General features: G+C 42.5%; 1 protein-coding gene across 2 annotated transcripts in view; it reads left to right on the top strand.

Annotated features, from left to right (window-relative positions):
• The window catches only part of LOC126236424 (endoplasmic reticulum junction formation protein lunapark-A), a 125,013-nt gene that overhangs the window by 45,791 nt on the left and 55,994 nt on the right, over positions 1–23,228 (top strand). Inside the window, exon 2 of one of the 2 annotated variants that reach the window (XM_049945728.1) lies at positions 2,002–2,082. The exons of the other annotated variant lie outside the window; for it this stretch is intronic. The gene's annotated coding sequence lies outside the window, so the exon portion shown is untranslated. The remainder of the gene's footprint in view (positions 1–2,001; positions 2,083–23,228) is intronic. 2 annotated transcript variants of the gene reach the window in all.

Below are 23,228 nucleotides of genomic sequence, written 5' to 3'. Positions count from 1 at the left end.
GGCCGTGGGCCGCTGGCGATTTTTGCTTCCCTTCTGCGGCCCACAAAAAATTGTTTTCGCTTTCCGTGGAATGGACTTTTTGCTTGCGTTTTACTGTGAGGGCTACTGCCGCAGCAACTGAAGGACGCAGGTGACCGACAAGCCGTCGCCTGGCAACGCCACGCGTGACTGCGCAGCTTACGTTCCATACCTGCTTACATCCGGTCTCGTGGCACGCATCGCATCTGCTTTCCTCCCATTCAGGTGTCCAGCGGCCAGTCGGGTTTCGCCTCGCGCTGTTATGTCGCCGCAATATAGTTCGTTGTACCCACTGTTGGACTTGCTCGTGGCGTCAGTAGCAGTTTCCAAAAAGACACACACTTTAGGGCTGTTTAATAAGATACTACTCTCGCATATAGAAAATAATTGAGAATATTTTGCGTTGCACGTTGTGTGATCGTGCGAGATATGTGATTTTTATGTGCGAAGAGCTTCTTGAAATTGCAAGTAGATGTGACAAATAGCGTTGCACTGGTGTAGATTCCTTGTGAAGGAGGATGTTAATTAGTTTATCAATAAAGTGGTTACAGATTTCTGGTGTGACCGGTAATAAGCTGGTTTTATTATTACTTAATACCACCACCACAGTATTATCCACAGCTGGACCAAAGCCGTCTCTAGACGTTTTAGTGCCCTGTGGTGACCAGCTGTACGTATCCATACTGCTCTTTTAATTCTGTAGGACTTATTCGTAGTCTGTTGTTCTGAGAGTCTGAGGACCTATTATTCTGGGAATAAGAACTAATTAAAAGTACCCAGTGATGATTGCACAGAGATGCTGAAACATGTTGGCGCATCAAAAGAACAGCTGTTTGCATATCAGGCAGTCCTAAATTTCTGTATTTTGACTAAATTACAGAACTGCTGCTTTTAGAGCTTAAAAACCAAACGGCGATTACATCAGAAGTTTTGTTTTGAAAACCCTATTTAGTTTACCAGAAGCACTGCAGGTAATTTTTACTTCTGCCCTATTTCTTCACTTGCCCAAATACACACTCACGAACTTGTAAGATTTGTTATTATTGACATCGTTAATTTTATTTTCGGTATGTCAGCTAGGCATTGTGTCCGTATAATTGATATCTCAGGCTTATTTTCAAGATTACTCGGTTAAAACCTTTCATTTTTGGTCGAACGGTATCTGCAATAGAGACAAATAGTTCAATATGAACAAAATTAAGGTGTTTGTGCACGTTCCAGTAATACATATTCCCCCCTCCAGCTTAAGGATTTGGATATATTGTCTAGGGCTAGTGACAGTAGTTTTGTTCATTTGGAATATCCTTGCCTGACACTTTCAATTCTGAATTCCTCACTACCTGGACATAGGTTAAATCGAAGTCCCATTTCTCAAACAAAACGGTAATTAACACTCATAGCTCTGTTATACAGATTCGTCCATGACATGAAAGTGATCGGTTGTGCTATACCCACTTCTAAACATAGATTGTTCATACGTATAATTAAAATTAGATGTTTTTATGCGCTTGTGTAGCTGTCGTTTACACTGCGGAGGGGAGCTTGATGGATATAGAGTTCTAGGTCTTGTCTATATTCTTTTTTATAGGGCTTGGCCCGGCTTATGAATATGCAGTCACTTCAGGAATTTTATTTTCGTTGCACTGTAGATGATCCTAGTTCCTCTTGAACTACGAGGCATTTAAAGAAATGTTATTTTATCCTTATTGAATCTTGTGAACGCCTCGGCCGTTAATGATAGTTGGTGCATTTTTGCTTTTAGTGCCACAACCGGTTTCGGACACCATGCCTATCTTCAGATGGCTAATATTTTTCGTCACACAGATGTTCTGATCAACAACATGTCATCTGCTCCATACTGTACAAGAATATTTGGGTCTTCAGTGTCACTTTCAGTTGTTTCATTAATAAAAATACACTAAAGTCTTCGCATTTTTATATGTGATACAAAATAGTTGCGTTCACTTACCTATGTTCCAGTAGCGTGTGGAATTCAAGAACATATACATCGAGCTGGAAAACAACATGGACCACAGCAAAAGAAAGTCATCTACTGGAACGTGTGTAAGTGAACACGACTACTTTTCATCGCATATTTTTTAAAAAAAATGCAAGCACTGTAGGGTATTTTTGTTAAATAACAACTGATGAAGTGGCACTAAATACTCAAATATTCTTGTTCAGCGTGGAGCAGATTACGTGCTGTTGATCAAAACATCTGTGTAACGATAGCCCGAAACCGGTTATGGCACAAAATAAAACATTTAAAAAGTATTTGTGGCTGGTTGCTTCATTCACCAACTGTTTAAAAAAAATCTTGTAATGTTTGTACTTGGTACATAGATTCTAAAAACTATCTTAGCGCTCGATGTGTTTTTGGTTCTTCCATCCTTTATGGTGTATTTTTTCCTCTTTTTATTATTAAATACGTAGTTTCTGGGATTTGCTTTATCAGTCATTTTGTTTATTTTTCACTTAGACCCTTTCAATTATTTGTTTTAATGACTCCATTTTTATGGTTCCGCACGTCAGTCGGTAAAAAGTAACCTCTATAGGATCACTTTGTTGTCCATCTGTATAGAGCTCGTTCCCTCAGGAACGAGAAAAGGTATCAAGTTGAAATTTGTCACGTGCTAAGGTCTACGGTCCCTTGGTGGTGTGAAAAATTTAAGCTACTAGGTCAAAAGTTACGGCCATATACATCACATATTTTTATGCTCGCAAGTTCATTTATCAAAAAGTGTAGATGAACTACCTGTATACAAGTCGGATGTTGTGGTCTAGCGGTACAGCGCGTGCGTGGAAATGGAGATGGCGCGGGATCGAACTTCGGTCGGACCACGGATTTTTCAGTCTTCACCACACACGATGTGAGGAGTCTCGAGAAACAACACGTGGTTCGGTTTATACGTTAAACAGTAGGTCCCCGTTCTCTGAAATCGGTCCTTGTGATCAAAAATGAAAGTACTGGTGGTGCTGTTACTTCGTTCTAAGTAGCTACATATTATATACTCAGCTAGCCACTGCACAGTGCATGGCGCAAGGTACTTCATTTCAATATTAGCGGTATTCTGTCCTATTCCATTAGTGGTATGAGCGGGGGAAAATGACTATATATGAGTCACTGCGCGATCCTAATTTCTCGTGTGTTAGTCTCATGATCCATTCTCAATATTATACGATCTTTGCCGCAGAATGGTCGTGCAACCCTCATCGAATACAGGTTACCAAAATTTACCCAACGGGGTTTCGCGAGACTTCCGACTTCTTTCTTTCAAGAATTCCCATTTAACTTCTCATGGTTGGGATTCACTGTCATTTACAATATTCTAAAGAACATCATATTCGCCATTGATTGTAGAAATGATTTATTTCACAGTTGCAATTTGTCTTACAGCCATTATCAAGTAGTACTGCAAAAGACGATGACACACATACATGTCGGAAGATTTTAAAAGTTTCAGAAGTTTTGAAGTAAAATCTTCTGAACTACTACCTGATAATGAGCGTAATACTGAAATTGCAACTGTGAAATAAATAAACTCTATAGGCAACGGCGAATATGATGTCCTTTGAAAACTACCCCTTTAAGTTGACCGTGTATCTATCTTAATCTTTAACAGGGCTATATCGACCCGTTACGACCCTAACAGCGAGTCTATGAATTCGTTGTATGTCTGTTGTAACGTGTATAAGGACGTTGTCACATGTATAAGGACTCTAAACACGGGAGAAATCTCTAGAACTGGTCGCGCCGGCGTCTTGGTTCGCAGTTTCCTTTACAGGTGCACTAAATTCCCCCAGAACCCTTCCAACAAATCTAAGTCTACCATTTGCATTCCTCGACACTGATTTCACGTAATGAACACATTTCGGATTAGTTCTTAGTGTAACCCTAAATTTTTACTGAATATTCTGTCGGTACATCAAAGAACATAGAAATGTATTAAAAATTAATCACAGTGTTGTTGTTATTATTATGGTTTTCAGTCCAGAGACCGGTTTGATGCTACGCATCCTGTGTAAGCTTCATCTCTGAGTAACTACTACAACCTACATCCTTCTGAATCTGCTTAGTGTGTTCATCGCTTGATCTCCCTCTACGATTTTTATCCTCCACGCTTCCCTCCAACACTAAATTGGGGATCCCTTGATGCCTCAGAACGTGTCCAACCAACCAATCCCTTCTTCTAGCCAAGTTGTGCCACAAATTCCTCTTCTCTCCAATTTTATTCAGTACCTCTTCATTAGTTACGTGATCGACCCATCTAATCTTGAGCATTCTTCTGTAGCACCACATTTCGAAAGCTTCAATTCTCTTCTTGTCTAAACTATTTATCGTCCCTGTTTCACTTCAATACATGGCTACACTCCACACGCATACTTTCAGAAAGGACTTCCAAGTACTTAAATCTATACTCGATGTTACCAAATTTCTCTTCTTCAGAAATGCTTTCCTTGCCATTGCCAGTCTACACTTTGTCTTCTCTACTTCGACTATCATCAGTTATTTTGCTCCCCAAATAGCAAAACTCATGTACTACTTTAGGTGTGTCATTTCCTAATCAAACTCCCTCAGCATCACGTGATTTAATTCGACTACATTCCATGATCCTCGTTTTGCATTTTTTGATGTTCATCTTATACCCTCCTTTCAAGACCCTGTCCATTTTCGTTCAACTGCTCTTCCAAATCCTTTGCTGTCTCCGACAGAATTACAATGTCATCGGCGAGCCTCGAAGTTTTTATTTCTTCTCCATGGATTTTAATTCCTACTCCGAATTTTTCTTTTGTTTCTTTACTACTTGCTCAATATACAGATTGAATAACATCGGGGATACGCTACAATCTTTTCTCACTCCCTTCGCAACCAATGCTTCCCTTTCATGCCCCTCGACTCTTATAATTGCCATCTGGTTTCTGTACAAATTGTAAATAGTTTCTCGCTTCCTATATTTGACCCCTGCCACCTTTAGAATTTGAAAAAGAGTATTCCAGTCAACATTGTCAAAAGCTTTCTCTAAGTCTACAAATGCTAGAAAAATAGGTTTGCCATTCCTTAATATAGCTTCTAAGATAAGTCTTAGGGTCAGTATTGACTCGCGTGTTCCAACATTTCTACGCATTCCAAATTATTGTTCCACAATTATATTTACTTTGTATTTTGTTGTGAACTGCTTTTCGGCTTTCTAGGTTATCTACAACAACTTGAGACTAAACAGGCAGTCCACACATCAGCAGAGCATCTAGCACAGACTGACATTTCCGAAGAAATGCAACGCTTCAATTTGACATCGGTAGAAAACAAGAAATATTATGTCGTGATGCCCTGAATGTTTGACATTGATGATAAGAGTATAAATCTCAAAACCCACTGATTGTCCTAAACATTTTGTGCTACATAGGTTACACACACACACATTATTTTCTCAGCCTTACGCAAACTAATAGTCACCACTGTCAAGGTAATTATGAAGGGAACTTAGTGATTGGCTTAAAGAAATTCAGCCTTCCTAGTCTAAGAGATTATGGGGTACGTCTTTCAAAACATCACACACATAAAGAATAAAACGACAAAGATACAGTTAATTATCTGGGATTCATCTTAAATTAGAAAACTTGGCTTTGGCTTCTTGCCGTGGCTTTAAAGAAAGACTAAGGATGTTGCAGTTTATCGCTGGACTTGGATATTTGCACCTAATAAGTAGAAGCCCGAATAGTGATGTGGCCGGGAAGCCAGAGAGGGAATACAAAAGCACGTGGTGCTTAAATGCCCGACCTGTGCACAGGTTGCATGTTGGGAGAGGCTGCTAGCCACGATAAACGTTAATCAAATACAGATCCTGAACAGGCACAGACCATATCCTGAACAGGGCAGTACCTTAAGAAGACTGTTCGAAAAGATATGCAAAAGCTCAACAAGAACGCACCAGAGCCTAATTTTAATCTTCTTAAGCAAAGAGAGAAAGACATTGACTAGTTACGGTTTGGTTTCATGCTGTCGTTTTTCAGTAGTCGTCTCACGCTGACTTCAGACTGCGCAAAGGCCGCCACTTGCGATTCTGCCAATCTGTATGGCGAGACCAGTCAGCTTGTCAATCCCGGATTTGACAAGAAAGATGATAGAGACGGGAAAGGTGGTGTGTATTGGTTATACGTTAGGAAAAAAGAGAAAGAGAGAGAGAGAGAGAGAGAGAGAGAGAGAGAGAGAGAGAGAGAGTGTGTGTGTGTGTGTGTGTGTGTGTGTGTGTGTGTGTGTACTGCTGATTACCTCTCCACCTTCTTAGTTGCAGAAAAAGGAAGAAGAGTTAATACAGCGCACCTAGAAAAAACAGAATTCCTTTTGTACTGATTTTTTTCAGTAAAGCGGTGCGTTATATTAGAAACAATTTTTAGACAGGAACTTGTTTAGAGATAGGTGTAAGGGACTAAAAATCTGCAACATTGGTTTGGTAGTGGTAGACTAAAACGCCCGCCTTGCGCTACGAGGATGGGAACTGTCCATAAAGAGCTCTGTAAGGTTGGATTGTTATTGAGAGTCTATTTTGTTGTGATACACCTCTGCTGTACGTAGTAGAGGAAGTAGGAAAGTTTACAAAGTAGTAGCACCGTTTTTAGTTCTGTGGGTGAAGGGTCGTATACATATTTCGGTAAATAAGGAAATGTCGCTTGCAAAGTTTGATGCGAGACTAGTGTCTGGGAGAGAGCTGTTGGTTCCACGTTTTTGAATTGTGTTCATGAAACTGTACCCGTTGAGCGCTTTGTAAGCCTGTATCAGGATCTCATTGTACTTGCACAAGTAAGTGTGGGGTATAGGCCTCCACACTAGGATCAGCACAGTGCGCAAACCGACGGTGCTCTGAGGCGCCCGGCTTAGTTCGTAGTTCGGGAGGACCGTGATTCGAAACCCGCACCGGCCATCCTAATTTAAGCTTTCCTTCGTTTCCCGAAATAAAGTCAGTGGAATGTCAGTAAAGTACATGGCGCAATAGCACGTCGCCTTGCCGGGCACATTTGAGAGCAGGCGATACTGTTGATGTATTGATTGCCGGATGGGAATGTTAAACCACTTCGATGTCATTTTCTATAAGTATATTCTGCCGATGCTGGGTCGCTGTCTCCCACCACCACCACCACCACCACCACCACCACCACCACCACCACCACCAACGCCACACATGACGCTACACTGTAAAAGCACGTGTTAGCCATCTACACAAAAATGACACCTTAGACACTGCACTTTCACTTACTACTGGAAAGTTCTCCTAGTTTCGTACAAAGACAATTTTCCAAAACTCGACAACGGAGATACTAAGGAATCTAAAGCCAATGCCACATGACTTTTGCAATAGATCAATAGATATCAGTGACTGCCCCGAATATACCGAACACTCTGTGCAAATGAGATGCTGAATCCTTTTTTACAGTAAATGGAGAATTTATCCTTTTATCTCCCGCCTCTTGATCAACCAAGATTAACTCCAATTCTGCGGAAAAACCTTCACATCTGTGAGGTGGTTGTACATAATGAGATGTTTCACTCGGGTCCTAGACGTCCGTATGGCTGGTGAGTGAGCTATGCTGTCGAATACAGTTGATTTTGTGGTTGACGTGGTACGAAACATTCACTTGGCCTCAAAAGCCCAGCTCATGGACTTAAGTGTTAGACGTGTTGCATTGTGGAGAGTTGCAGTCTGAAGGTTAGGCTCGCCCCGTTAGCGTCTGCACTAAGGATGGGAGTGGTGTTTGTCGTGTTACGTCCATTTACGGTTCTGCCCACGCTGCACTCCAAATAAATCGGCCGAGCGCATGGTTAAGACTTTTCTCATAATGAAACTTGGGCCAAATTAAGGATAGCTAAAGAGTTTGCACGTTTTGCAGTGGGCACCTGCAGCAGCCACGAACTTCCGGAGGCCGCCATTGTACTCAGCGCCACAGGAAATTGATAGCGTTGACAGCATTCCGATGACGTCAAGGATTCGGTGAGCCGGAACTTAAAACGAAGGATTAATCGAAATGGGTGCAATCTTCTGCCGTCTGTGTAGCTGTGACAATTCCCTATCGGTGCCGCGCGGAAAGGTGACTCTTCATTTGATCTGTGAGATATTGAGAAAATTTCTCAGCCCGTCGTCACACGGTAATGTTGATATAATTGAAATTTTGTTTTTGTTGTTAAAAGTAGAGCAAAAAAAATGTTCAAATGCTTGTGAATTCCTGTGGGACCAAATGCTAAGGTCATTGGTCCCTAGACTTACACACTACTTAAACTAACTTACGCTAAGAACAACAACGCACACACGCACGCACACACACAACGCGCGCGCCCGAGGGAGGACTCGAACCCCCGGCGGGAGGGGCCGCGCAATCAGTGACATAGCGCCTCTAACCGCGCGTCTAAAAGTAGAGCAATGACATAACTCGAGTGTCACCTTGTCTGCGGAATAGCTTGGTTTTTACGGCGTTTTAAATTGCTGTTGCATTGTTTGGGGGAGTCGAAACCTATGTAGAGTAAAGATCATAAGAGTAGACTTCGTATTGCAGCTTTGAAGCCCCTTCTGTACATTTCTCATGCAGACGTCTGCTTTTTCAGAAGACAGGACTAAAGAGTACTGTATTCGAAATATATCATACGTCGTCTGCTCATTGTAGTATCTGAATGTCACTGGCAAAGAGGTCATACAGGTGTGCAATATAAATGTTGAATAATAAGGGAGTCAAGACTGATCCGTGCGGAGGCGCTCTGCAAATTTCTGAGTCTCAGTGTAGTTCCGTGTTGCAAAATGATTCTCTTCCTTTTGATCACAATGCTTACGATGTTACCCACGAGTGAATTTCGAATCTGGAGTTTCTCCAATTTTTTTCCCCTAAAATTGACAAGACGACGACGTCCTATGCTTCAGTCAAGTCTATGAATACAACTGTGATGTAATTATTCGGAGAGAAATTGAGCTGTATGTCGGTAACTAACCGTAAAAGGATTTCAGTTGTCCATTTTCCTTTTCGAAATCCAAGTTGTTGTTCCGGCAATGGTTTTTTTCTTTTCATACCATCATTCTAAGCGGCGCTTAGTTTTACGAACTACAAGACGCACTTGCATTTTTCGAAAAGTGCCTCCAAAATTAACTTATACTCGAAATGAATATAAAAATATCCACTGTTTGATTTAAAATTCCAACCGCCAGACTTGAAAATGGATATATATTCGATACCGTGAAAAACAAATCTCTATCTAGCAACACTAGATTCAAGTGGTAGCAGCAGAGCACCGATGCGACGATCATTATTTGCGGGGATGCACAAGATTGCAAACACTGTCTCCCTCCTGCCCCGCCATCACAAACCCAGAACACTGTGTAGCCCAGTGGGTCCCAACCTTTCTTAGATCGTTAGCTAGTACTCCTCTCCCCCCCCCCCCCCCTGCCATCTGTTGCCCCCACCTCCCCTCCCCCGCCGCATTATCACAACTTAAGCACCTAACTAAACTGTAGACTGACAGACTTCATTATTTTTAAAATGATGAAAGATGGATGATATTTAGTTTGTGTGTGTGTGTGTGTGTGTGTGTGTGTGTGTGTGTGTGTGTGTGTTTTAGTTAGAATGAATGATGAGGGAATTCGTGGTGCGTCGCAAGTGGTACCCACACCACCTCCACAGAAAAGAAAGCTAACTATCCACAGTGTGAGTACGCACTCGTTACAAAACATGCTTCCCCTGCATTACTACTCTCCATCGCGACACTTGCTTAACCTGCACACTGCATCCCATATAAAATGAAAATACACTACTGGCCATTAAAATTGCTACCCCAAGAAGAAATGCAGATCATAAACGGGTATTCATTGGACAAATATATTATACTAGAACTGACATGTGATTACATTTTCACGCAATTTGGATGCATAGATCCTGAGAAATCAGTACCCAGAACAACCACCTCTGGCCGTAAAAACGGCTTGATACGTCTGGGCATTGAGTCAAACAGAGCTTGGATGGCGTGTACAGGTACAGCTGCCCATGCAGCTTCAACACGATACCACAGTTCATCGAGAGTAGTGACTGGCGTATTGTGCGACCATCATGATGCTGTAAACAGATCCTGGATTCATCCGAAAAAATGAAGTTTTGCCATTCGTGCACACAGGTTCGTCGTTAAGTACACCATCGCATGCGCTCCTGTCTGTGATGCAGCGTCAAGGGTAATCGCAGCCATGGGTCTCAGAGCTGATAGTCCATGCCGTTGCAAACGTCGTCGAACTGTTCGTGCAGGTGGTTGTTGTCTCGCAAACGTCCCCATCTGTTGACTCAGGGATCGAGACGTGGCTGCACGATCCTTTACAGCCATGCGGATGCCTGTCATCTCGACTGCTAGTGATACGAGGCCGTTGGGATCCAGCACGGCGTTCCGTATTACCTTCCTGAAGCCACTGATTCCATATTCTGCTAACAGTCATTGGATCTCGACCAACGCGAGCAGCAATGTCGCGATACGATAAACCGCAATCGCGACAGGCTACAATCCGACCTTTATCAAAGTCGGAAACGTGATGGTACGCATTTTTCCTCCTTACACGAGGCATCACAACAATGTTTCACCAGGCAACGCCGGTCAACTGCTGTTTGTGTATGAGAAATCGGTTGTTAACTTTCCTCATGTCAGCACGTTGCAGGTGTCGCCACCGGCGCCAACCTTGTGTGAATGCTCTGAAAAGCAAATCATTTGCATATCACAGCATCTTCTTCCGGTCGGTTAAATTTCGCGTCTGTAGCACGTCATCTTCGTGGTGTAGCAATTTTAATGGCCAGTAGTGTAGTTCAGATTTGTGCACTATACTTATTGTTCGCAAATCACTTCATTGCTGCATTCCTTACTTCTGAACTGGTATAAATTGGACGACTTCAGGCTGTTAATGCTTTGTGTGCAATCACTCTATTATTATTATTATTATTATTATTATTAATAATAATAATAATAATAATAATAATAATAAAACTGTGTACAGTTATACAGTTACTGCTGCACCGTGCTGTCATTTAATACATTTATCTTTTTCGAAGAAACAAGTAATGAAGCAATTACTGCAGGTACTATCTACAACTTGGAGAAGAAATTTTCTTGAGATATTTAGCATTTGTTACGTATTTGTCTCACTTTTATCATAAGAGATGTACGGGACAAAGTACAACTTGTGTATAATGGATGGAGTGTGCGAGGAACCTGTAACTTCCACCGCATTAATCCTACTAATTGAGAAAAAGTAATTATTGATAACTTATATAATCATTATCAGAATCTTACGAAATTATGATAATAGGAATGATCTTTTGAAAATAATTAAATTTCCTAACTGAAACAGAATCGAATCATTTAGTTTTTATCCCTCAGAAAATTTCATTTTATCTCTTAGGGGGTAATTACTCTCTGATTGGGAACCACTGGTTTAGCCTATGATACGTCACTGCAGTCTAAGGTGCCAGTGAACTTGGATTGAAAGCGATCTGTGCTATCGGTAATAGTACAATATTTTTGTTAGTAGTTAGTTTCATAAAGGTAAAAAATAAATATGCGTGCTATAAATCGAAAGGAGTGCCATATGCAGAACAACATGGAAACAGAGCGGCTGAGCGGCATTTCGGCCCACCACCAACAGAAAAAAACCATTCGCGATTTGCGGGCTAGTAAAGAAAAACTGAAAAAAAGAGGAAGACTAATTGTGCAAATAGAGGTCTGAATGCGAACACTAGAAGACGACGTATTGAAATGGATTGAAGGACACCATCAAATTGGCATTGCAATTAATACAAAAATGATTCAAATACATACTCGTAAACTATCGCAACAGTCTAACTTAAGACTTTAAGGGTGGAGTTGGTTGGTACTACAGTTTTATGGAGTGTCATGGACTTATCATGCGAACTAAAACCATACTATCTCGGAAGATAAAAATTGTTCCATCGCTTTATTATTCAGCATCGAAAGAAAACCAATGTGAAACTAAGCCATTGCGAATATGGACGAAACTCCTCTGACGTTTGATGTGCGTGGTAACAGAACTGTTGCCATGAAAGGTGCTAAAACTGCAACTTTAGAAACAAGTGGACATAAAAAAATTTGCTACACTGTGGTCCTTTCATGTTGTGTCGACTGTATTACACTTAATCCAGCTATCGTTTTCAAGCGCAAAACAGTGCTAAAGCCTTCTGAAATACCGTCTGGTGTTGTCTTTCACGTACATGACAAAGCTTGGTTGGACGAGGCTGGTATGAAATTATGGATTAACAAGGTGTGGGAGAGAACGAAAAGTGTTTTTTTGAATAAATGTTCTCTTCTTGTGCCGAATCAGTTTAGTAGTCATTAGAAACATTCTGTGAAAGAGAAATTGAGACAGGGAAATACAGAGCTTGCTGTTGTTCGGAAAGAGTGACTTCACAATTGCAACATCTTGATGTCTCAATAAATAAATCTTTTAAAGTGTGTATGAATTCACGCCGAAGGGAGCTTTAAAACGACCTACGATCAAACAAGTGTGTCAGTGATAAAACAGTCGTGGTATAGAGTGAGAGAAGACATTCTTGAAGCTTTCAAGAAGTGCGGCATAAGTAACGGTTTCGATGGCAGTGAACACAATCTTATATATGAAGAGGACAATGTTAACGAAGAGGAAGAAGAAGAAAATTCAGATGACGATTTTCAGGGGCAACAGTCTGGATGATTGACTGATTTGGCCTTGTAACACTAACCAAAATGGCCTTGCTGTTCTGGTACTGCGAACGGCTGAAAGCAAGGGGAAACTACAGCCGTAATTTTTCCCGAGGACATGCAGCTTTACTGTATGATTAAATGATGAGGGCGTCCTCTTGGGTAAAATATTCCGGAAGTAAAATAGTCCCCCATTCGGATCTCCGGGCGGGGACTACTCAAGAGGAGGTCGTTATCAGGAGAAAGAAAACTGGTGTTCTACGGATTGGAGCGTGGAATGTCAGATCCCTTAATCGGGCAGGTAGGTTAGAAAACAGGGTTGTAGCCTATCCCCGATGTTGTTCAATCTGTATATTGAGCAAGCAATAAAGGAAACAAAAGAAAAGTTCGGAGTAGGTATTAAAATCCATGGAGAAGAAATAAAAACTTTGAGGTTCGCCGATGATATTGTAATTCTGTCGGAGACAGCAAAGGACTTGGAAGAGCAGCTGAACGGAATGGACAGTGTCTTGAAAGGAGGGTATAAGATAATCAACAAAAGCAAAACGAGGATAATGGAATGTAGTCGAATTAAGTCGGGTGATGCTGAGGGAATTAGATTAGGAAATGAGACACTTAAAGTAGTAACGGAATTTTGCTATTTGGGGAGCAAAATAACTGATGATGGTCGAAGTAGAGAGGATATAAAACGTAGACTGGCAATGGGAAGGAAAGCGTGTCTGAAGAAGAAAAATTTGTTAACATCGAGTATAGATTTAAATGTCAGGAAGTCGTTTCTGAAAGTATTTGTATGGAGTGTAGCCATGTATGGAAGTGAAACGTGGACGATAAATAGTTTGGACAGGAAGAGAATAGAAGCTTTCGAAATGTGGTGCTACAGAAGAATGCTGAAGATTAGATGGGTAAGATCACATGACTAATGAGGAGGTATTGAATAGAATTGGGGAGAAGAGGAGCTTGTGGCACAACTTGACAAAAAGAAGGGATCGGTTGGTAGGACATGTTCTGAGACATAGAGGGATCACCAATTTAGTATTGGAGGGCAGCGTGGAGGGTAAAAATCGTAGAGGGAGACCAAGAGATGAATACACTAAGCAGATTCAGAAGGATGTAGGCTGCAGTAGGTACTGGGAGATGAAGAAGCTTGCACAGGATAGAGTAGCATGGAGAGCTGCATCAAACCAGTCTCAGGACTGAAGACCGCAACAACAACAACAACAAGGAAGTTCGATTTTATAAGCTAATTTTTTTAGTCCGGCTTTGCAGTCTGGTAATAAAAATGGTAAAAATGTTATTTTTTAAAAAAATTGCTCGAAAATTAAGGTGCGTCTTAAAGTCCGTAATGTCTTATAGTCCATAAAATACGGTAATAATCATTTGCATTACCTTCGCTGAACATCTCGGGTTTACCACATCTTTTTCCCGATTTGTCGATGAGGACTACATGAGATGTTTTTTAGCGAGTCGATTTTGATCTTTTGTGTCCAGCCACTAAAATGAAACGTTGACGGCCTCGCTAAGAGGAGCATTGTGGAAGGACAGTTCCGCCCAATACCAATCACTTATACAAATTTCAACTCGACGGTCAAGAAATGTGCTTATCACGACTGGAATTGTGAATGGCACGTCTCACAGCACTATAATGGCGGCCATACATCCGAACATCTCCTCTCGGTAGTGGTTCACCTCGGTGAAGCTTAAACCGTCATGTGACTTCTCTCAACCTCATGAGGCTGGGACACAGGTGTTTTTCCGCCCACATATACTGGTTGAAAATCATCGCTTGTGGACACTGTGAACGGGACACAACTGCTGTGGCTAATCTGAACCACGTCATATTGGCGTGTACAAAATACTCTGCCGCACAGGCGGTCTTGCACAAAACATTGATTGATTGAGATGGGCTACATCCTCCCTACAAGCGTAACTGGCGCTCGCGTATTATTTAAGACACCGGTTTTCAATTTGTCCTATCAGTTATGTGGATCTTGTCCTTCCATGGAACCAACTCGGTTCGAAAGCTGGGTAGTCTGTTTTTCTACTTCACATTAAGAACTTCTCTTTGTAAACGACGTCGTTACCCAGCTTTCATCTTAGGTTGCTGTGGATGTCATTCTCCACTGGAACTCACCAAGTACGAATCCTGGGACGTAATTTTGTGTATTTTAATTTAAATAACGAACGTGTTATTGTACTTCACACTATTATGAAAACTCCACTAATGTTAGCTTGGTACTGTTGAAACTACTGGTGGCTGTTTGGTGTTCGTCTTAGTGTTTTTGTTTTACATCGGGGACTTATGTATGAACATCGGACTCTTTTTCATCATTCTGTTCCGCATATTGCAATTATTTTTATATGGCACTTTCGTGACTATAGTTTGCTGCATGGTCTCTGCTGCCCAAAACCAGACATCCACACAAATTATAAAAATGAATGAAGGTAGTGTGTGTGTGTGTGTGTGTGTGTGTGTGTGTGTGTGTGTGTTTTCCTCATCTCCTCCTAATCCACAGGTACACATGTCATTTACTGTGTGGAAAGAATCACTGTGGAATAAGGACCACTAACCTATGGGTGGGGCTGAAAAAAGTGTAGCGCATGACGTAAGAATACCTGAACCCCAGTATTTGAGAATGAGACCACTTAGCCTTGCAACAAACTTAACATATAATAAAAAACGTGTACGAAACTTTTTCTCGCTGTCGACGACGACCCCCGCCCTCCCGCCCCCAAACACACACACACACACACACACACACACACACACACACACACACACACACACACACACACACAAAATGATGAAAAGAAGAAACTTTGTTGCTTACTACATTTTCGCTATTCATGCAGTAAATTTGCCACATGAAGCATGACGTTTAATTTATTACTTCTTTGCTATTAACGGTTTTTGTGACACATTTTGCGGACAATATTCGCATATACCACTGTATGTACCAGAAAAATTACATCATTCTACGACACAGCTCAGGAGATACGTCCCAGCCGGCCGCGGTGGTCTCGCGGTTCTAGGCGCGCAGTCCGGAACCGCGCGACTGCTACGGTCGCAGGTTCGAATCCTGCCTCGGGCATGGATGTGTGTGATGTCCTTAGGTTAGTTAGGTTTAAGTAGTTCTAAGTTATAGGGGACTGATGACCACCGCTGTTAAGTCCCATAGTGCTCAGAGCCATTTTTGAGGAGATCGTCCTAAATAATAAGCTGCGTGAAAATGAAAATGCAGGGTGAAATTCGCTGGACTTACAGATGAAATGCGTGAAATATCTTAAATATGTGTGAAATAAGTTTGTCATATGCGCATGCAAGCAAAGCCATGGGTAAAAATTTCATCCTAAACCCCTAGAACGATTTCATTCAAATTTGGTACACACCTTAGTTGCAATCCGGGAAGAAATACTGTAGTGATAAGAACCACCAGTCTTCTGTTAGGGTGAATGTGATAATGTGGAGAGAGAAGAGAGGACGAGATGAACTGACATTAAGGGTGAAGGAGAACATAGACACAGATAGGAGGAAGAGGAGATGGTCAGAGATAGGGGAGGGGGAAATGGACAGAGAAAGGGGAGATGAGGATATGGACAGATCGTGGGGTGTGGGGAAAAGATGGACAGAGAGGGGAGATGGTTGTGGAGATGAACAGAGAGGGAGGGGTCGAGGTGATGAGCAGGGACAAGGGGGAGGGATAGAGGGAGGAGAGAGAAGAGATGGGTGAAGTTGAGAGGGGATGGATACAGAGGGTGGGAGGTGGGTGGGAAGGAGGGGGGGTGGGGAAGGAAAAATTAATAGAGAGAGAAGGGAGGAGGGGTGGACTGATAGCATGTTGGAATAAATACACACCTGAGCAAGCCCGGGTTTCTCAGTTAGTAACTAGGTAAATAAATTTTAAAAAGCCATAGACGGTTATTGTGCAGTCCTTCCAGAATTGCAGTCTACTATCTCTATAAACACTAGACAAAGAGCGTGGACCTGAAAGGGTAAAACGTCGGAAATTGAGTACCTGCGCAACATATCCTTTCAGTACTAGACTTAAATTTTTTTACTTTGCTCTCGTCTTGCGTAGTGAACGCCTATGACCGTCTAGTCAGTCATCAGTATTTGACATCTTTTCGCAAATTTGAGTGCTATATTCGATGTGAAAATTGAAAAGAGCAGTGCTTGTATGTGACGCGCGAACGATGCGAATGGATGTAGGACGCTGACGACCGCAGACGTGCTTGGTGAGCACACTACTTCCGCCTCAAAGATAAGCGCATATACGATAAGGGTGGTCGTGCAGGCATGTTTGCTGGCTTGCTTCGGGAACGAGATGTGTCATCGTCTCTGGCTTACGCAGTGCGTACCTAAGTTTGTCTTCTGGTTAGCACACAGTAAGAAGTAGGAATTTTGAAACTTTTACGTGTGGTGCGTAGGAAACTATTCAAATTCCGAACTAAGCTCCACTATTTTGCAGGTAGAATACTCACACTGTTCAACAAGTTAACGTCACTAAGTTAAGTGCGGCTGGCTTGAAAGGACAGACCCTTTTTCATGAAAAACGGGTTCGGGTTCGGAGGCTGTCATACGGACATGAAAATTTGATGATTTCCTCTAAATCACTTAAAGCTAATGATTAAATTTGAGTTAGGATAGTTCTTCCTTCACTTCGCATGCCCAGTAGAACTAGTATTTGGTCTGAGGTGTAGTCTGTTTCGACGGAACAAGAAACAGAGTACATCTGCTAAAAAATTATAATTTTCTCAGATAACAGCTAGTAGTGAGAAAGCAGTAACTAGCTCGCACGGGCAACGCTTCGGTTTTCGCATCAATAATTCACATTTAATCAAAGCGATGTACAGGGGTTGGATAAAAATATCGAAACGTCGTGAGAAATACATACTTGAACATAAACGCAGATGGCCGGCCGGAGTGGCCAAGCGATTCTAGGCGCTACAGTCTGGAACCGCGCGACCGCTACGGTCGCAGGTTCGAATCCTGCCTCGGGCATGGATGTGTGTGATGTCCTTAGGTTAGTTAGGTTTAAGCTTCCCACATCAAGTGGAACCAAAGGAAATTGATACCGTACTGTCCAACCTTGGAAACACCTGGCTCGGCCCTAGTTACGATTAAGCAAAGCTTATGGTGAGGTATGGTTTAACAGAAGAGCTGTGCTACAGTCCTGACCATGAGAGAAGCGCAAATTTGACTCAGTAATTGAAATATATTCTGCATTTAATATTTAAAAACAGGAAAAAATTATTAAGCACCGGATTGGGAGGAAAGGTAGCATTCAGTATCAGGATAGTATTCAATACTAGGTTTCAGTCGTGATCAAGCATAAATTAAAAATGGAAGTTACAAAATAATATTAACCAAGACACTGTGGGGTTGAACGAGCGAAAGAGAGAAATCCTGACAGTGGAAAACAGTGTAACATAACTTCTTACCTAGCCTGTAGGCCGTAGGATCTAGCCGTGCGCAAACGGCGACCAGCGTTGTTTTCCTATTCCGTGAATATCTTTGACCATTTACGTCTTGCGAATAGTAAACACCATACTCTATTTTCAGATGCTCCCACTGCCCCTGTAAATACACTGTGTGCTCAAAAGTATCTGGACACCCCCAAAAACATACGTTTTTCATATTAGGTGCATTGTGCTGCCACCTACTGCCAGGGACTCCATATCAGCGACCTCAGCAGTCATTAGACATCGTGAGAGAGCAGAGTGGGGCGCTCGGCGGAACTCACGTCCTTCAAACCTGGTCAGGTAGTTGGGTGTCACTTGTGTCATACGTCTCTACGCGAGATTTCCACACTCCTAAACATCCATAGGTCCACTGTTTCTGATGTGGCAGTGAAGTGGAAACGTGTTGAAGAGGGTCGTAATGTGTAATAGGCAGACATCTATCCAGACCATCACACAGGTATTCCAAATTGCACCAGGATGCACTGCAAGTACTGTGACAGTTAGGCGGGAGGTGAGAAAACGCATTTCATGGCCGAGCGGCTGCTCATAAGCCACACATCACGTTAGTAAAGGATCGTAAACATTGGACGATTTAACTGTGGAAAAACGTTGTGTGGAGTAACGAATCACGGTACACAATGTGCCGATCCGATGGCAGGGTGTGCGTATGGTGAATGCCCTGTGAACGTCATCTGCCAGTGACTGTAGTGCCAACAGTAAAATTCGGAGGCAGTGGTGTAATGTTGTGCTCATGTTTTTCATGGAGGGGTCTTGCACCCGTTCTTGTTTTGCGTGGCACTATCACAGCACAGACCTACATTGATGTTTTAGGCACTATCTTGCTTCCCACTGTTGAAGAGCAATTCGGGGATGGCGATTGCATCTTTTAACACGATCGAACACCTGTTCGCAATGCACGGTCTGTGGCGGAGTGATTACACGACAATAACATACCTGTAATGGACTGGCCTGCGCAGAGCCCTGACCTGTACCCTATAGAACACCTTTGGGAAGTTTTGGATCGCCGACTTCGTGCCAGGCCTCACCGACCGACATCGATACCTCTCCTCAGTGCAGCACTCCGTGAAGAATGGCCTGCCATCCCCCAAGAAACCTTCCAGCACCTGATTGAACGTATGTCTGTGAAAGTGGAAGCTGTCATCAACGCTAAGGGTGGGCCAACACTATATTGAATTCCAGCGTTACCGATAGAGGGTGCCATGAACTTGTAAGTCAATTTCGGCCAGTTGTCCGGATACTTTTGATCACAAAGTGTAATTCTGGGAGTCACCGGTGCCTTTCACTCATCTGTCGAAGGTTTACAGGTGATTCTCGGGATATGTGCGACGGATATCGCGGTACGTTAGAGTAGCGTTGTATTAGTTGGGACGTCAACAATATCATTGTGTGTACGAAACCACAGAAACTCTTATTACTAATAAAACACATTTACGTGCCTTGAAGTTAAATGAATGGCGGTCTGAATAGGACAGTAGAAGCACTGCAAGGCGTTTATACGGCGGATTCCCAAACATTAGGCACAGGTTCAAACGATACGGCAGTCCCCGTACTCGAGATATGGTTCACCGTCCATATCCCAAATATCTGCATCGAATGGGATGTCGAGGTAACGCAGTGGTTAGCACACTGGACTCGCATTCGGGAGGACGACGGTTCAATCCCCAGTCTGGCCATCCTGATTTAGGTTTTCCGTGATTTCCCTAAATCGCTCCAGGCAAATGCCGGGATGGTTCCTTTCAAAGGGCGCGGCCGACATCCTTCCCCATCCTCCCCTAATCCGATTTGACCTATGACCTCGGTGTCTGGTCTCCTCCCCCAAACAACCCCATCGAATGGGATGTGGTAAAACACAGATCTGTGAATGTGGGGGCGAAGATTCCCATGATCATGTAGTTTTATGTTGCCCATTTTTCAGGTAGAGAGAAACTACAGACAATTAGACTGCATCCAATAAGTAAGGACTTACAGCTAATATGTGTGCCCAACGAATATGTAAAAGGCAACTACTCAACTTTGTCTGTAAGATTAAGTGGACGTTCCGAATATCAAGATAACGTTAACATAACAAGAAACGTTTGTCCATTGTAGGGAATGATAGGTAGATGTAAATATAATTAAGAGGAATTTATACATGGTGTCCATAATTAAAGTTGTAGTTTTAAAACGCTGTAGGAAGAGGGCTAGTGCTAAGGATGACGTCAAACTTGGAGAGCATACGAGGAACATTTCATAAATAGTGCACAGGTTGGTACTACTGTGGAGTATTTGATACAACAACAATGAAAATTGGGTCAGGTGTAATTGGGAGCTTAAGGAAGAGCACGTGGTTTCTTGGTGTGTGTGGGTGTGGTGTTTTTTATTTTTTTTTTTCAACATAAAATTGGCGAGAGGTAGAAATGGACCCTGCAGAGGTCTCGGGTACTGAGTGTTGAAGACAAGAGGTCGTACATAAAGATGGAAACTTTACGCGGAAAAATTCCGACAAACCCACAGTATGTAAAGTGAAGTTCGTGTTGAGTTTACAGTGGACTACAGTACAGTTTCGCGTTCGGTTAATCGTTTTCGTGGTGGTCGTATTAGCATAGACGATAATCCAAGACCCGGAAGGCAAAAAACGTCAACGAATGAATTAAGTGGGGAAACTTGTGGCAGATGCTGTTGAAGAAGGTCGTAGTGCGACTCGTGAGGAACTCTCTGAAGCCACGGGAATTCCCCCAAATCAGTTTTCGCCTTCTGACAAATGATTTGAAGAAGGAAAAATTTCTGCGAGGTGTGTCCCACACTTTTTTTTACAGCTGAAGAGGAACAGAAAAACCTGGACACTGCAACCTTACTCAAATAATAATTCTATCGTGAAAGTCAAGGGTTCTTGTGCCGAATTGTCGCTATTGATGAAACGTGAGTTAGAGACTTTGAACCGGAGTTGAAAGCGTCGTCCAATGAGTGGAGAGCTTCTGATTATCCACGTCCAAAAAAAAAATTCGACGGACTCAGTCAAAGCTCGAGCAAATGACTTTTGCTTATGATCACCTAGGAATCATCATTACGGATAGTCCCATGTGGAACAAGTGTCACAACTGTGTATTATCGAACTTCATTCAAAACTCGCGTACAAAAATCTGACCTCAGTTGATCGAGGCTGGGCCACCCTTCCTCGACGGTTATACCCGCCCACGAATCGGCATTGTTGTAGCCCAATAACTGCGCGAATATGGATGGGATATGTTGCTGCATCCTCCCTACAACCCGGAGAAGAGTCCACCAGATTTCGACTTGTTCCCCAAGTTGAAAGAACCCATACAAGGATATCGTTACCTTTCTGTGGAAGAGCTTTCTATCACCGTTACCAGAGACATTAGACATATGAGCAGAAAGTGGTGTCCTTGATGGAATAATAGAGCTTCCAAGACGTTGGGATTCAGTCATAGAGAAGCAGGGAAATTATATTGAAGGGCTGTGAAGAGATGTCGAAATAAAAATAAACTTGTAATGAAAAAATTAGTATGCATTATTTATGAAACATCCCTTGTATTATTGACGCAGGGGAAACGCCTCGGAGCAAAAGAATATTTAACGAAAATTTGACCAGTAGGTGGCGCTGAAAGCGTCAGAATATGCACACAAACAGACGCGCGGCACACTGTTGTTCCTCAGTCTGCGTTCGAGGTAGCTAATATGGCTGTCTCCATGAAGCATCGCGCAATGCTGGTAAAGCTCTTCTTGTAGAACGGTGACTGTGCGCCATTACCCCTGCAGAAGTCAATGGACACTCAAGGGTATGAGAAAAAAAAAAAGCATTGGTTCGATGTCCGCTAAGGTCTGGAGAAGATGATTGCGAAATTCAAAAAGATGGGTTCAAACAATGGAAACTCCACGTTGGGACATAAACTATGTGGCAAAAGATACATTGCTACTTACCGTAGAGATGACACGTTAAGTTGCAGATACACACAATTAAAAGACACTTACACACAAGCTTTCGGCCACAGCCTTCGTCAGAAAAACACACTCCATTCATTCACACAAGCCAGCACACTTCACGCACACATGACCGCCAAATCTGCCAACTGCGACTAGAATGCATTCACAATGATATTTTTCTCTTTCTTTTTCTGACGAAGGTTTTCGCGGAAAGCTTATGTGTAAATGTCTTTCAATTGTGCCTATCTGCAGATTAACGTGTCATCTTTGGGTAAGTAGCAATCTACATTGTTGAAAAGATAAGTTCTTTTGAAGTGTAATGTGGCAGAGGGAGGGAAGCAGCTGATCCGACGTCTGTCGAAGATGTGGCCACAGCATTGCAGGAGTAGTCGAGCGGTGTGTGCAACATGCCGTGCACTCTGAATTGTCTGTACGTTGGATATGCCTGCAAGCACAGTGCATAAAATAGTACGAAACATCCTGCATTGCTATCCATACAAAGTCACCATGTTTAGGAGTTGCTGACCTGCCAGCAAGAGGAACGTTTGCTCTGGAATTTCTTGCTCGCGTGAAAGCGTGTAATGAATGTCATGGCACATTCTGTTGACAAAGTCAATTTCCACGTCCAAAGACACGACAGTATGCAGAATTGCAGAGTATGGACAACAGAAAACCGGCTTGTACATAAATAGATACCACTTCATTTTGCACAAGTGACAGTGTGGTGCGGGTTGACAGCATCGGTTAGCGGAAGGCCGTATTTTTATTTTATTTTTTTATTTATTTATTTTTTTCCCACGTAGATGAGTCCTGCTGGTCTATTACCTGTATTGTGACTGGTAAGCGCTAAGAGTCTTTTGCGCACCAACGTCATTCCAACCCTTCAAAAGTGTGGTTGTGGGGGCAGGACCATTTTTATGCAAGATGGCGCTCCTCCACACGTTGCGCAGCCAGTGAAGCGGCTTCTGCAAAGGCATTTCGGAAATGCTAGAATTATGAGCCATCCTTTGCCTACAGCCAGGCCGCGCAGACCATCTGATCTTAATCCGTGTGACTTCTGGCTGTAGGGTTATCTCAAAAATGTTGTGACCAGTGTTCCAATTACGAA

The sequence above is a fragment of the Schistocerca nitens genome, chromosome 2 (genome assembly GCF_023898315.1).
Source record: "Schistocerca nitens isolate TAMUIC-IGC-003100 chromosome 2, iqSchNite1.1, whole genome shotgun sequence".
Taxonomy (NCBI): Eukaryota; Metazoa; Arthropoda; class Insecta; order Orthoptera; family Acrididae; genus Schistocerca; species Schistocerca nitens.
Note: the sequence above shows the minus strand (reverse complement) of the source record. Positions and strands in the feature narration are given on the sequence as shown.